Here is an 11,935-nt window from a genome sequence, read left to right on the forward strand (position 1 = left end):
GCACTGGACATAGGTGTGTAGAGAAAATTAGAAACAGCCTCTACATGTCTAGACATAGATGAAGGGTGATTAAATTTTCTATGCCTACTCAATTGAACTTATTATTTTGTAAAAAATGATGTTCTCAGATTCTCCTTAGTAACAAAATCACTATAGCCTGGAAAATTGCACTAAGCTGCTATTTTATAGAAAGATCTTTGTATAATGTTTCTAGTTTTAATTTTTAACGTATTGGTCAATACTTCTTTACATTTTTCTTTGGTTGTTTTTAATTATGTGCATATATGTGTGGCTAGGTTTGTGCACAGGAGTGCAGGTGGTGGTACTATGGCCAGAAGAGAATGTTGGATCACCTGCAACTGGGGTTATAGGCAGTTGTGAACTACAAGACACAGGCTCAAAGAACGGGACTCAGATCCTTTGCAAGATTAACAGGTGCTCTTACATAGCTGAGCTGTCTCTCCGACCCCAGTCAACTTTTTAAAACTGAGAAAAACGTATACAAACTGAGAAGGCAAGGCTAATCCCATGACAGGCTTCAAATTGGCAGTTAAGGAGAGTAGGCCTAAACCTCAGTTACCATGAACTGGGCAATAGCAGGCAAGTCAGGCCTCAGAAGCTGCCCCAAGGCAAGGACAATGGGTCAGCAGCAGTTTCCAGACTTCTGCAGCAAATTTCCAGCCCCCGACAGATTAACAGCAGACACCTACCCCAGAATTCCCTAATGTGCTTTAAATCAGGCCTGCAAACTCACTTGGTGGTCTCTCTATTCTTGGGAATGGGAGACCCCAGCATGCTGGACTTCTGCAGAATAAAACACTCTTTGCATTTACATACTATCTGAGTCCCGGGTATCATTCTGCGGAGAATCACTGGACTCCTCTCAAGAAAACAAAAATAGAACAGCTGACAAATAAGAGATTGTACCCATTAACCTGCTTTGGATGCACCGTCCCTGTGCATAGGCTCATGTGAACATTTGAGTTCAAAGCCCTCGACCAAAATATTGCAGTTAGGATAAAAAAAAATGTATATACAAACTTTAAATCTCCCCATAAAAAATAAACTGAAACCTCCAAAATTGCTTTAAACATTTTCAATACAGTTTATAGTGTTAGAGTTGGATTTGTTTGCTTGCTTAATATTTTTGTTGAACCAGGCATAATAGCCTGCACCCAGCATTCAGGAGGCTGAGGCAGGAGGAGGGAACATGCATAGACATCTTGAACTACGCAGCAAGTTTAAAGTGAACTGGAACTATGTAGTGAGAACCAAAAACTAAGGGGCTGGGTTGATGGTCTACTTTGATAAAATGCTTACTGTACCAACACAAGGCAAGTTTGGATCTCCAGCACCCATATGAAAGCCAAGTGCTACAGTGTGCTGGTGAGTCTAGTGGTGGTGGGGAGACATGGGAAGATTCTTGTAGCCCGATGGCCAGCCTGTCTAGCCAAATCCCATTTCCAGGTTGAGGGAAAGAGTCTGTCAAAGAAAGAAAGAGAGAGGGGGGAGGGAGTGAGGGAGGAAGGAAGGAAAGAAGGAAGGAAGGAAGGAACCAATTGAAGAAGACACCTAACACCAACCTCTGGCCTTCACACACACACACACATGCACATACACACACACATGCACAAACATACACACACCAGCTAAAAACTGAATTTTGTGAAATTTTTCAATGTGATAAAAATTGATCTAAGCCAAAGTGACCTTTTAGCAAAGGTCAGGCCTTAGTAAACACCAGTGATTTTCAGCAACAAGTGAGGAAGTGAGGGCTGTGTATTTATTTCCTCTATATTCTTAGGACCAGATGGTATGTTGAAATGAAGAAAGACTGGGCCCAAATTCTTCTATGAGTAAATCACTTATCAGCTCGACATGATATATTTGCTTCCTGCAGTCCTAGAGAAGTTGCCCATTCTGCTCTGGGGCCAAGAATATTAAAATTGCAAGCGTGAAAGTTTCATTCCTAGGCAGGCAATATTCTGATAACAGGATCTGACAACATAGCGACAGGTCTCTGAAGTTGGCAGGTGAAGAACAAATAGAGCTTTGAGCCTGATCTCTGCGGGGTTTCACACATCCTTAATAGCATCTTCCAGGAAAGATGATAGAGACCAGTCTCTTGCAAGCCAGTATACTAACTCTACTACTCACCTTAAAACTTGAAAGTGACCCTAACATACTTGATACAGCTAATGAATTTAGAGGTGTATGTTTTAGGAAAAGGGGTGGGAATATCCAGGGTGGGCAAAGGTCATTGGCTGAAGGTTAAGGTCCTGAGATGCCTCATTAGCGTGCGGAGGCATCCCAGGAATCTCAGGTGCTTGCTGAGTGTGTTTTTTAATAGGGAGAAAGGAAGCTGAAGCTGTAATCTCACCAAGTCTAGAAACATTCTCCAGGTAGATGATATGGGGGTTTTGAGCTCCCCATACAAGGTCAGAGATGAAGAAGCCCTGATGGTAAAGAAAGTCCCCCATTTTGTGCAAAGCTCAGAAAGCTATCTGGACAATGGTAGACTTCAACTAGAAGGACCCAACAGCCAGGCATAGTGGCATACACTTCCTTCAATCCCAGCACTGGGAGGCAGAGGCAGAGGCAGAGGCAGAGGCAGAGGCAGAGGCAGAGGCAGAGGCAGAGGCAGAGGCAGAGGCAGAGGCAGAGGCAGAGGCAGANGGCAGAGGCAGAGGCAGAGGCAGAGGCAGAGGCAGAGGCAGAGGCAGAGGCAGAGGCAGAGGCAGAGGCAGAGGCAGAGGCAGAGGCAGAGAGATATCTGAGTTCAGGGTTGACCTGGTCTACAGTACAAATTCTGGGAAAGTCGGGGCTACACATAAAGACTTTGCCCTCCCCCCCCCCAAAAAATGTATATATGTATACAATGAAATATCATTATATCTATCTCTCACTACCCTCCTCCAATGTCCCTGTATCCCTTCCATCCATCTTAGGGTTTCTGTTGCTATGATAAAACACCATGACCAAAAGCAACTTGGAATTTGCTTTATTTGACAGCTTATAGTCCACTATCCAGGAAAGTGAGAGCAGGGATTGACTGGTGTAAAGGCCATAGTGGAACACTGCTTACTGCCTTGCTCCGTTTGCTTTGTTATAACACCCAGGACCTCTAGTCTTAAAATGGTAGCACCCACAGGGCACCCAGCCTTCCCATGATAACCATAAACCAAGAAAATACCCCACAGGCCAATCTGGTGGAGGCATTTTCTCAGTTGAGCTTCCCTCTTCCCAAATGACTCTGACAAATTACACAAAACTAGCCAGCATACCTGCCACCCATGTCTGCTTCTCCCCCAGGGTAACCAGGCCCATGACCCACAGCACTGGACTGGAGGGAAACCCAGTCAGACACGGGTGGATGCAGTACAGAATCTCAGCGACGAGTGCACAGGCAAAGAACATACCTGGGAACAGCTTTGGGCAACTGGTTCATTTATTGAGAGGGGGGTATTTATGACCCCGAAGAGGTGGCCAGGGTCTCTGCGGCAAGATTTGTGTGGCCATGTAACATTGGCCAGGGTAGGAGTGTTGGAAGATATTTCATATACATACTCAGGGGCTGTAGGGTCTGGAGTGGGGGATTATAAGGTGAAATAAGGAGTGAAGCTTGATAACTGTCAGGGTAACACATTTCTTACTAGGGTTGATGATGGGGGAGGTGGGAAGGGAGCCAAGTCATGATGTCCTCATGTTTGAGGTATCTGAAATTGAAGTTCCCGTGTCCCTTCCTCCGTAACTTTGGCCCACTGAGGTCCCACATATACTCAACACAATCCTCAACCAGTTTTGTAATTTTTCTTTTTATAGTCCATCACATCCAATGAATGCTGTCCCATAAGTGCATGGGACTCATAAGAAGCCTACCAGCAAACACATTCTCATCAAAGACTGCATCTTCCTCCCCTAACTTGCCAAGCTCCTCCGCAAAGGGTGGGACTAGAGAGTAGCCCCCCACCTGTGCCAGAGTGACAGGAGCTATGCAGATAGCCCACAGCAACAGCCACATTGAGTCCCAGCACTCCTCCCCATTCTTTGGCTCTTGTGTTCTATTCTGTCTGCTTCCTCTTCTGCTGTGTTCCCTGTGCCACAGTAGGAAGTGTTAATAAAGATGTCCCGCTCAGGACGGAACATCTTGATAAGGATAATTAAGAAGATTCAACAACGATCTTTGAAAGTAGATTCCTGATTAGATTAGCGCAAATGTTAACCATATATCGCCAAGATACAGGATAAAGTTCGGTTACAGATACACTCATTCCTTGTAACTTTTAAAGTAAATTGCTCCCTGAGGACGACAATTGTATGATTAGTTTTGTGGTTTGCATTTGGCTTGGTTAATTAAGACAGGGTTTCTCTGTGTAGCCCTGGATGTCCTGAAACTCACTCTGTAGACCAGGTTAGCCTTGAACTCAGATCCATCTGCCTGCCTCTACCTCCCAAGTACTGGGATTAAAAGCACACACCACCACTGCCCGGCACCAGCTGTTTTTGTTTGTTTTGTTTTTGTTTTGTTTTTTAAGTGCCAAGCTGGACTAGAAAGATGACCGGTGGTTGAGTACTGACTACTCTTACAGAGAATCCAGTTCCCAACACCCACATGGTGGCTCACAACTGCCAGTCACTACAGTTCCACATGATCCACTGTCCTCTGATGTTCTTGGGTGTGGGAAGCCACATATGCCATTACAAGGTGGCGCTGGCTACCGCTGGCCACCACCCATAAGTTTGGGTAAACAACCAATGTGCGCATGTGCAGTAGAGTTTTTGCTGAGTCACTGCCTGGCCTGGGGCATGTAAATGAGGTACTGAATGCATAACCAGTCGGGTGTGGACACGCCTCTCCTAAGCCTATATAAGCAGCGCCAGTTCTGGGGCTCGGGGTCTTTCGCCTACACAGTCCAAGTTCTCCCAATAAATGTGTTGCAGAAGGATCCTGTTGTGGCGTCTTACTTGCTGGAGAGTCAGGCATCCCACAGTTTCTCAGAAAATTAGCTATACCACTGCTGGGCATATACCCAAAAGATGTTCTACCTTCCCACAAGAACACTTGCTCAACTATGTTCATATCAGCTTTGTAATAATCAGGAACTGGAAACAACCTAGATATCTCTCACCTGAAGAATGGATACAGAAAATGTGGTATAGCTGCACAATGGAATAATACTCAGCCATTAAAAACAAGGACTTCATGCCGAGCGGTGGTGGCGCACGCCTGTAATCCCAGCACTTGGGAGGCAGAGACAGGTGGATTTCTGAGTTCGGGGCCAGCCTGGTCTACAGAGTGAGTTCCAGCACAGCCAGGGCTATACAGAGAAACCCTGACTCGAAAAACAAAAACAAAAAAGTCAAGGACTTCATGAATTTCAGAGGCAAATCGATGAAACTAGAAAATATCCTGAGTGAGGTAACACAGACCCAAAAGGTGCATGGTATGCACTCACCTATAAGTAGATATTACCCATAAAGTACAGGATAACCATGCTATAATCAATAGACCCAATGAAGCCAAATAAGGAGAGCCCCAGGGAGGATGATTGAATCTTTCTCAGAGGAGGAAACAAAATAGATATCAGAAGTCAAGGGGAAGTAGGGAACTAGGTGGAAGAGGGGGCTGGGAGGGGAGAGGAGGGGGCAGCATATATAGGAAGAGCAGCGGAGAGAAAAGGAAGATCAACAGTGGTGGAGGATCTTTAAGACGTTCCAGAGACCTGGGATGGGGAGAGGCCCCAGAGGGTCTATGGGGCAACTCTGGCTGAGACTCTTAGCAGTGGAAGATATGGATTCTGAAGTGGCCACTTCCTGTAACCAGGCAGGACTCCAAGTGGAGGGATAAGGACACCAACCCACCCACAAAACCTTCGACCCAAAATGTGCCTACAAGATGTGCAGGGACAAAGATAGAGCAGAGACTAAGGGAATGGCCAACCAAAAACTGCCCCAAATTGAGACCCATCCCACAGGCAAGAACCAATCCCTGACACTACTAATGATCCTCTGTTATGCTTGCAGATAGGAACCTAGCATAACTGTCCTCTGAGAGGCTCTACCTAGCAGCCAATGGAAGGAGATGCAGAGACTCACATCCAAACATTAGATGGAATTCTGGGAGTCTATGGAAGAGTTGGGGGAAGGATTGAGGGACCAGAAGAGGACAGGGACTCCACAGGAAGACCAACAGAGTCAACTAATCTGGACCTTTGGGGGCTCCCAGAGTCTGAATCACTGACCAAAGAGCATACACAGGCTGGACCTAGGTTCCCTGCACATATGTAGGTTTTCATGCAGGTCCTCCCAACAACTAGAGCAGGTGCTGTCCCTGAGCCTGTTGCCTGTTTGCCTGCCTACTCGTCTGCCTGCCTGCCTACTTGCCTGCCTGCCTGCCTACCTGCCTGTGGATTCCATCCCCCTAAGTGGACCACCTTGTCTGGCCTCATGGGAGAAGATGTGTTTAGTCCCACAGCAACTTGATAATATGAGGTGGGTGTTAGTGGTGATGGGGGTGTGACACCCAGAAGGGGAAGGTGGAATAGGAGGAGGACTTATGTGAGGGGGGCCAGGAGGAGAGCAAGGGCTGATAGTGCGGTGTAAAGTAAATAAATATTTTTTTAAAAAAAATCATGTTGTAGGCAAGCCAGTAGAGCATTTTCTTAATTAATGATTGATGGGGGAGAACCCAGCCCACTGTGGTTTGTGCCATCCCAAGGCTGGTGGTCTTGCGTTCTATAAGAAAGCAGGCTGAATAAGAGCAAGCCAATAAGCAGCATTCCTCCATTGCTTCAGCATCAACCCCTGCCTCCGTATTCCTACCCTGTTTGAGTTCCTGTCCTGACTTCCTTTGATGATAAAACAGTAATGTGAAAATGTAAGCCATTGGATTGGCAAGATGGTTCAGTGGGTAAGAACACTGACTGCTCTTCTGAAGGTCCTGAATTCAAATCCCAGCAACCACACGGTGGCTCACAACCACCTGTAATGAGATCTGACGCCCTCTTCTGGTGTGTCTGAAGACAGCAACAGTGTACTTAATTATAATAATAAATAAATATTTTTTAAAAGTGTAAGCCAAATAAACCCTTCTCTCCTCAAATTGCTTTTGGCCATAGTGTTTCACCACAGCAATAGTAGCCCTAAGCAAGACAAGAACCCAGTTACCCAGTTTCTTCAGCCTTTTTTTTTTAAAGATTTATTTATTTATTATATGTAAGTACACTGTAGCGGTCTTCAGACACTCCAGAAGAGGGCATCAGATTTTGTTACTGATGGTTGTGAGCCACCATGTGGTTACTGGGATTTGAACTCAGGACCTTCAGAAGAGCAGTCAGCACTCTTAACCACTGAGCCATCTTGCCAGCCCTCTTCAGCCTTCTAACTTGGACTGAAGACCAGTTATTCTTCAGAAATCCACCCAGCCTTCAGTGCCAGATTGAGACTGCTGAGACCAAGCCTTGTGGATCAAGCAGCTACTGGGTCCTCAGTCTCTCTGATGTAAAGACAGCCATTCTTAAAATACCTAGACCCTATGATGTAAGCCAACCTAGTAAATTCCCTTTTATATATCATTATATGTATGCATATTTGTGTATACAACATATCATGTAAGCCAACCTAATAAATCCTTTTGATATATATTATATCATGTCTATATATCCAGATAAACTCATTTTATCAGTTCTGTTCCTCTAGACAGCCCTAATATAGTGTCCTAATACAAGACACTCAAAAAAATTCACAGTGAAATATGTATTTCAATAGATGTTTTAGTAAAACTGGGAACCTTACATTAAAACAACTGTAAAATCACTGTGAACGTGATATCTGTAAGTGTAGGTGTGGGTATTGTCGTGGGTTGAATAAGAATGGCCCTCATAGGCTCATACATTTGAATACTTGGTCATTAGGGAGTAGCAGTATTTGACAGGGATTAGAAGGTGTGACCTTGTTGGGATGGGTGTAGCCTCGAAGGAAGTGTGTCACTGCGGGTGGGCTTTGGTGTTTCAAATACTCAAGCCAGTCCCAGTATTTCTCACTTCCCGCTGCCTACTGATCCAAATACAGAACTCTCAAGCTTCTCTCCAGCAACATGTCTGCCTGAGTGCAACCATGTTTCCCACCGTGACAATAATGGACTAAGCCTCTGACACTGTAAGCCCCAATTAAATGCTTTCCTTTATTTTTTGTTTTGTTTTGTTGTTTATGTTTTTGTTTTTTTTTTTTCGAGACAGGGTTTCTCTGTGTAGCCCTGGCTGTCCTGGAACCCACTCTGTAAACCAGGCTGGCCTCGAACTCAGAAATCCGCCTGCCTCTGCCTCCCAAGTGCTGGGATTAAAGGTGTGCGTCACCACTGCCGGGCCAATGCTTTCCTTTATAAGAGTTGCCATGGCCATGGTGCCTTTTTACAGCAACAGAACACTGACTAAGAAAGGTTCCATGTTAGTAACTCCGATACTGTCATAACCAGATCCCCTGGAGAAGAGATTCTGAAATGGAGAGTGACGTGCGAGTTGTTTACTATCAAATAATTATGTAGAGAAATGGGGAAAGCAGGATCCAGGAAGGGAGACACAGCAAAGGCCTCAGCCAATCTAATGGGAGGCTCTGGAATTTAGATAACCTTTTCTACCCCTGCATTACTTAAATAGCCGAGTGATGCAGGATGCCCCCTAGAAGGCAGAGTAAGTGTCTTAGGGTTTCTGTTGCTGTAATGAAACACCATGCACAAAAAGAAAGTTGGAGAGGGGGGGGGGGCATTTATTCAGCTTATACTTCCATAGAACTGTTCATCATTGAAAAAAAGCCAGGACAGGCGCTCAAACAGGGCAGGAACCTAGAGGCAGGAGCAGGTGCAGAGGCCATGGAGGGGTACTGCTTACTTGCTCCTCGTGACTTGCTCAGCTTGCTTTCTTATAGAACCCAGGACCACCATCCCAATAATGGCACCAACCACAATGAGCTGGACCCTCCTCTATCAATCACTAATTAAGAAAATGCCCTGCAGCTGGATCTCATGGAGGCATTTTCTCAATTGAGGCTCCCTCCTCACAGATGTCTCTAGCTTATGTCAAGTGTTCAAGCTATTCCAACACACTCAGTTCGGGCAATGCAGCTACCATCAGCTAATAGCAATCCCAACTGGGGGAGAGGGGGTCAAATAGCAGTTCTGCTAATAGCTAAGGGAACACGAATGTCCTTACAACGGCCAAGGCCAGTGCAGTAGTGTACATTCTTTGTTTCAGTCCTGTGCACTCCTCAGATCCACTTGCTTTTGCTGATCAAAGCTAGGGGAATCTTATCCAGGAGGCTGGTACCTATCTTCTCATAAGGAAACTTGCTTGGAAAGTTCATAGAGCATCATGCAACCCCACTGTTACAGCTCTTCTCCAGAACGGTCCTCTGAACCAGTGCTTCTCAACCTGTGGGTCTTGACCCCTTTGGATATCACATATCAGACATCCTGCGTATCAGATGTTTACATCATGATTCATAACGGGAGCAAATTTACAGTTATGAAGTAACTACGAGATAATTTTATGGCTGGGGGTCTCCACACTATGAGGAACTGTATTAAAGGATCCCAGCTTTAGGAAGGCTGAGAAGCACTGCTCTAGATCCTTTCTTTAAAAGATTTAACTATGCAGGTATGAGCACAGGTGACCCAGAGTCCAGAGGAAAAAAAACCAACAGATTGTTTGGAGCTAGAAACACGGGCGTTTGTGAGCCACCCAACATAACACTAAGAATTGAATTCAGGTCCTCTGCAAAAGCAGCCAGAAATCTTGACCTCTGAGCCAGCTCCCCAGTCCCTCCTCTCAATTATTGGCCAGTACTTTTCAAGAATATGAGGAACTCTGAGAGCATGGAGAGTCTAGGAAACTGTTAGGACCCAAAGGAGCCTACTGATTCATGACAACCAAACTAAATGCGATGTGGTGGCCTAGATGGGGGCTTGGAACAAAAATATGTTAGGTTTAAAACGTATCTGAATAAGCTATGGACTGCAGTAAGGACTTTCATCAATTAGTCAGGCGGCTGGGGCTGGAAAGATGGCTCAGTGGTAAGAGTACTAGCACTTCTACAGAGGACCAGAATTCAGTTCCCAGAACCCATGTCTCAGCTTGCAACAGTCTTATCACTCCGGTTTCTGGGGATTTGGTGGCCTCTCTGGCTTCCTCAGGTACCAGGCATGCATACAACACACTTACATACATGCAGGCAAAACACCCATACACATACACATTCATAACTTACATAAGTTCTTAAAAAGTAATGTCTGCCATCTCCCTAGGATAGAATAGTTATTTTATAGTTTACTGTCTTGGCCCGTGGGTGGAGAATTTTCAGACACTATTTGTCTTTCTCATTAAGACAGTTCTTTACCCACAAGCCAAGTCCCAAGTATGTTCAGCCCAATTATTTATTCTGGAAGTGGGGGGATGTCAATGAGGTAGATTATGAATTCAGTGTTAATAAGTTCCAAGGGAGAAGCCATGTACAATGTCTCGGATGTTCCTATCCAAAAAAGGAGTTGACAACTACACACCAATCCCCGTGGGTCAAGGTAACCTGGACCTTGTAGCTCGTTGTCCATAGAGTATGTAGGTCCTGCTTTTTCCTCCACACAACCAACCATAGGGAACTGTCAGATACTCCCGGAATGGATCATAAGTCCTCTTTCTTGGGGATCCACCCTGTCTTTTGGTCAATAGTTTATGGGCTTAAAAAGTAGCCAAGCAGAGGTCATAATCTTTTATTAGGATGGTCATGACCCTACCTTGAGAAATGGTATAGCTTAAGCAATACTTTTCCTATTGCCCCATCGAACTCATCACGTTCTATTACTGTCTTCAAAGCTCTCTGCAGGCCATGCCTGGTGATAACTGTATCACAATTTGTTCAGGCAATGGAGTGCCGCCTCTACCCTTCTGTACCTTTGTTATCAGTGAAAGCCCCCTGGCCTGGAGAGGCACCAGGGAGCTCCTCCGTGACACCAGTATCCCACGAACACATTCATCACCATGGTAAGTGTTTTCCCGAAGAAATACTTTACTGTCCTGTCCAATAACATTCAGGAAATATGAACGCAGGTATTTGACCTGCTAGTCACAGGGATTCCACCCCCCATGTCCAGTAGAATAAGAAATACGTTCCCATCTGCCACTGAGAACCACCCAGCACACAGATGAATCTGGGAAGTACTGAAGTGGTCCACAAGGAGATGCTGATTAAAGTAGGTGAGCCCTGTGACCTCAACCCATCTGCAGCCGAAGGACCAGGCCTGTGGTTCCTGAAGGGCCCACTTCAGTCAGGCCGAGCCTCTCACACTGCAGTGTCTACTCATTTGAGCATTTGTCTGCTTCTTGACTGGATTTAGGGGGACAGAAGGTCCTTAAACCCATCTGCCTCTCAGCCTCTTCTCCCTCTAACTTAAAGGGATGATGGAAGGAACCCAGAGTTTCTTCTCATTTATCAGAAATATAACACACACTCAGCTTAAAGGCACACAGCGGAGTCTTTTAATTCCTTGGGGAAACATCTCCTGGGTAATTGCACATATTTTCGTTACTGCAGAGATAATTTTATCCTTACTTGTTTGTTACCGAAGAATAAAACTATGGTGAAAGGTTTGCAAGTCAGACACAGACAATTCCATCTATTTTGACATCAAAGAAAACAAAAGCCAAGACAAATTCTGAGATTAAAACAGTACAACATTCTAGGATGTCTTCTGTTTATTTTATTGTTTATCTTCTAATAGCCCACAGAAGTGACTGAAAATATTTGCAGGCTAATTTTAAACAGCATGAAGTAGAGAATATGCACTAAATACTAAAAAAATAAAATAAAACTTTTACCTTACTTATTAAACTATTTAGAATTTCCCTGAAATGCACCTGTTAAATTAGTCTACAATATATTAATGAAC

This window comes from Mus caroli, chromosome 1 (assembly GCF_900094665.2).
Source record: "Mus caroli chromosome 1, CAROLI_EIJ_v1.1, whole genome shotgun sequence".
Classification (NCBI taxonomy): domain Eukaryota; kingdom Metazoa; phylum Chordata; class Mammalia; order Rodentia; family Muridae; genus Mus; species Mus caroli.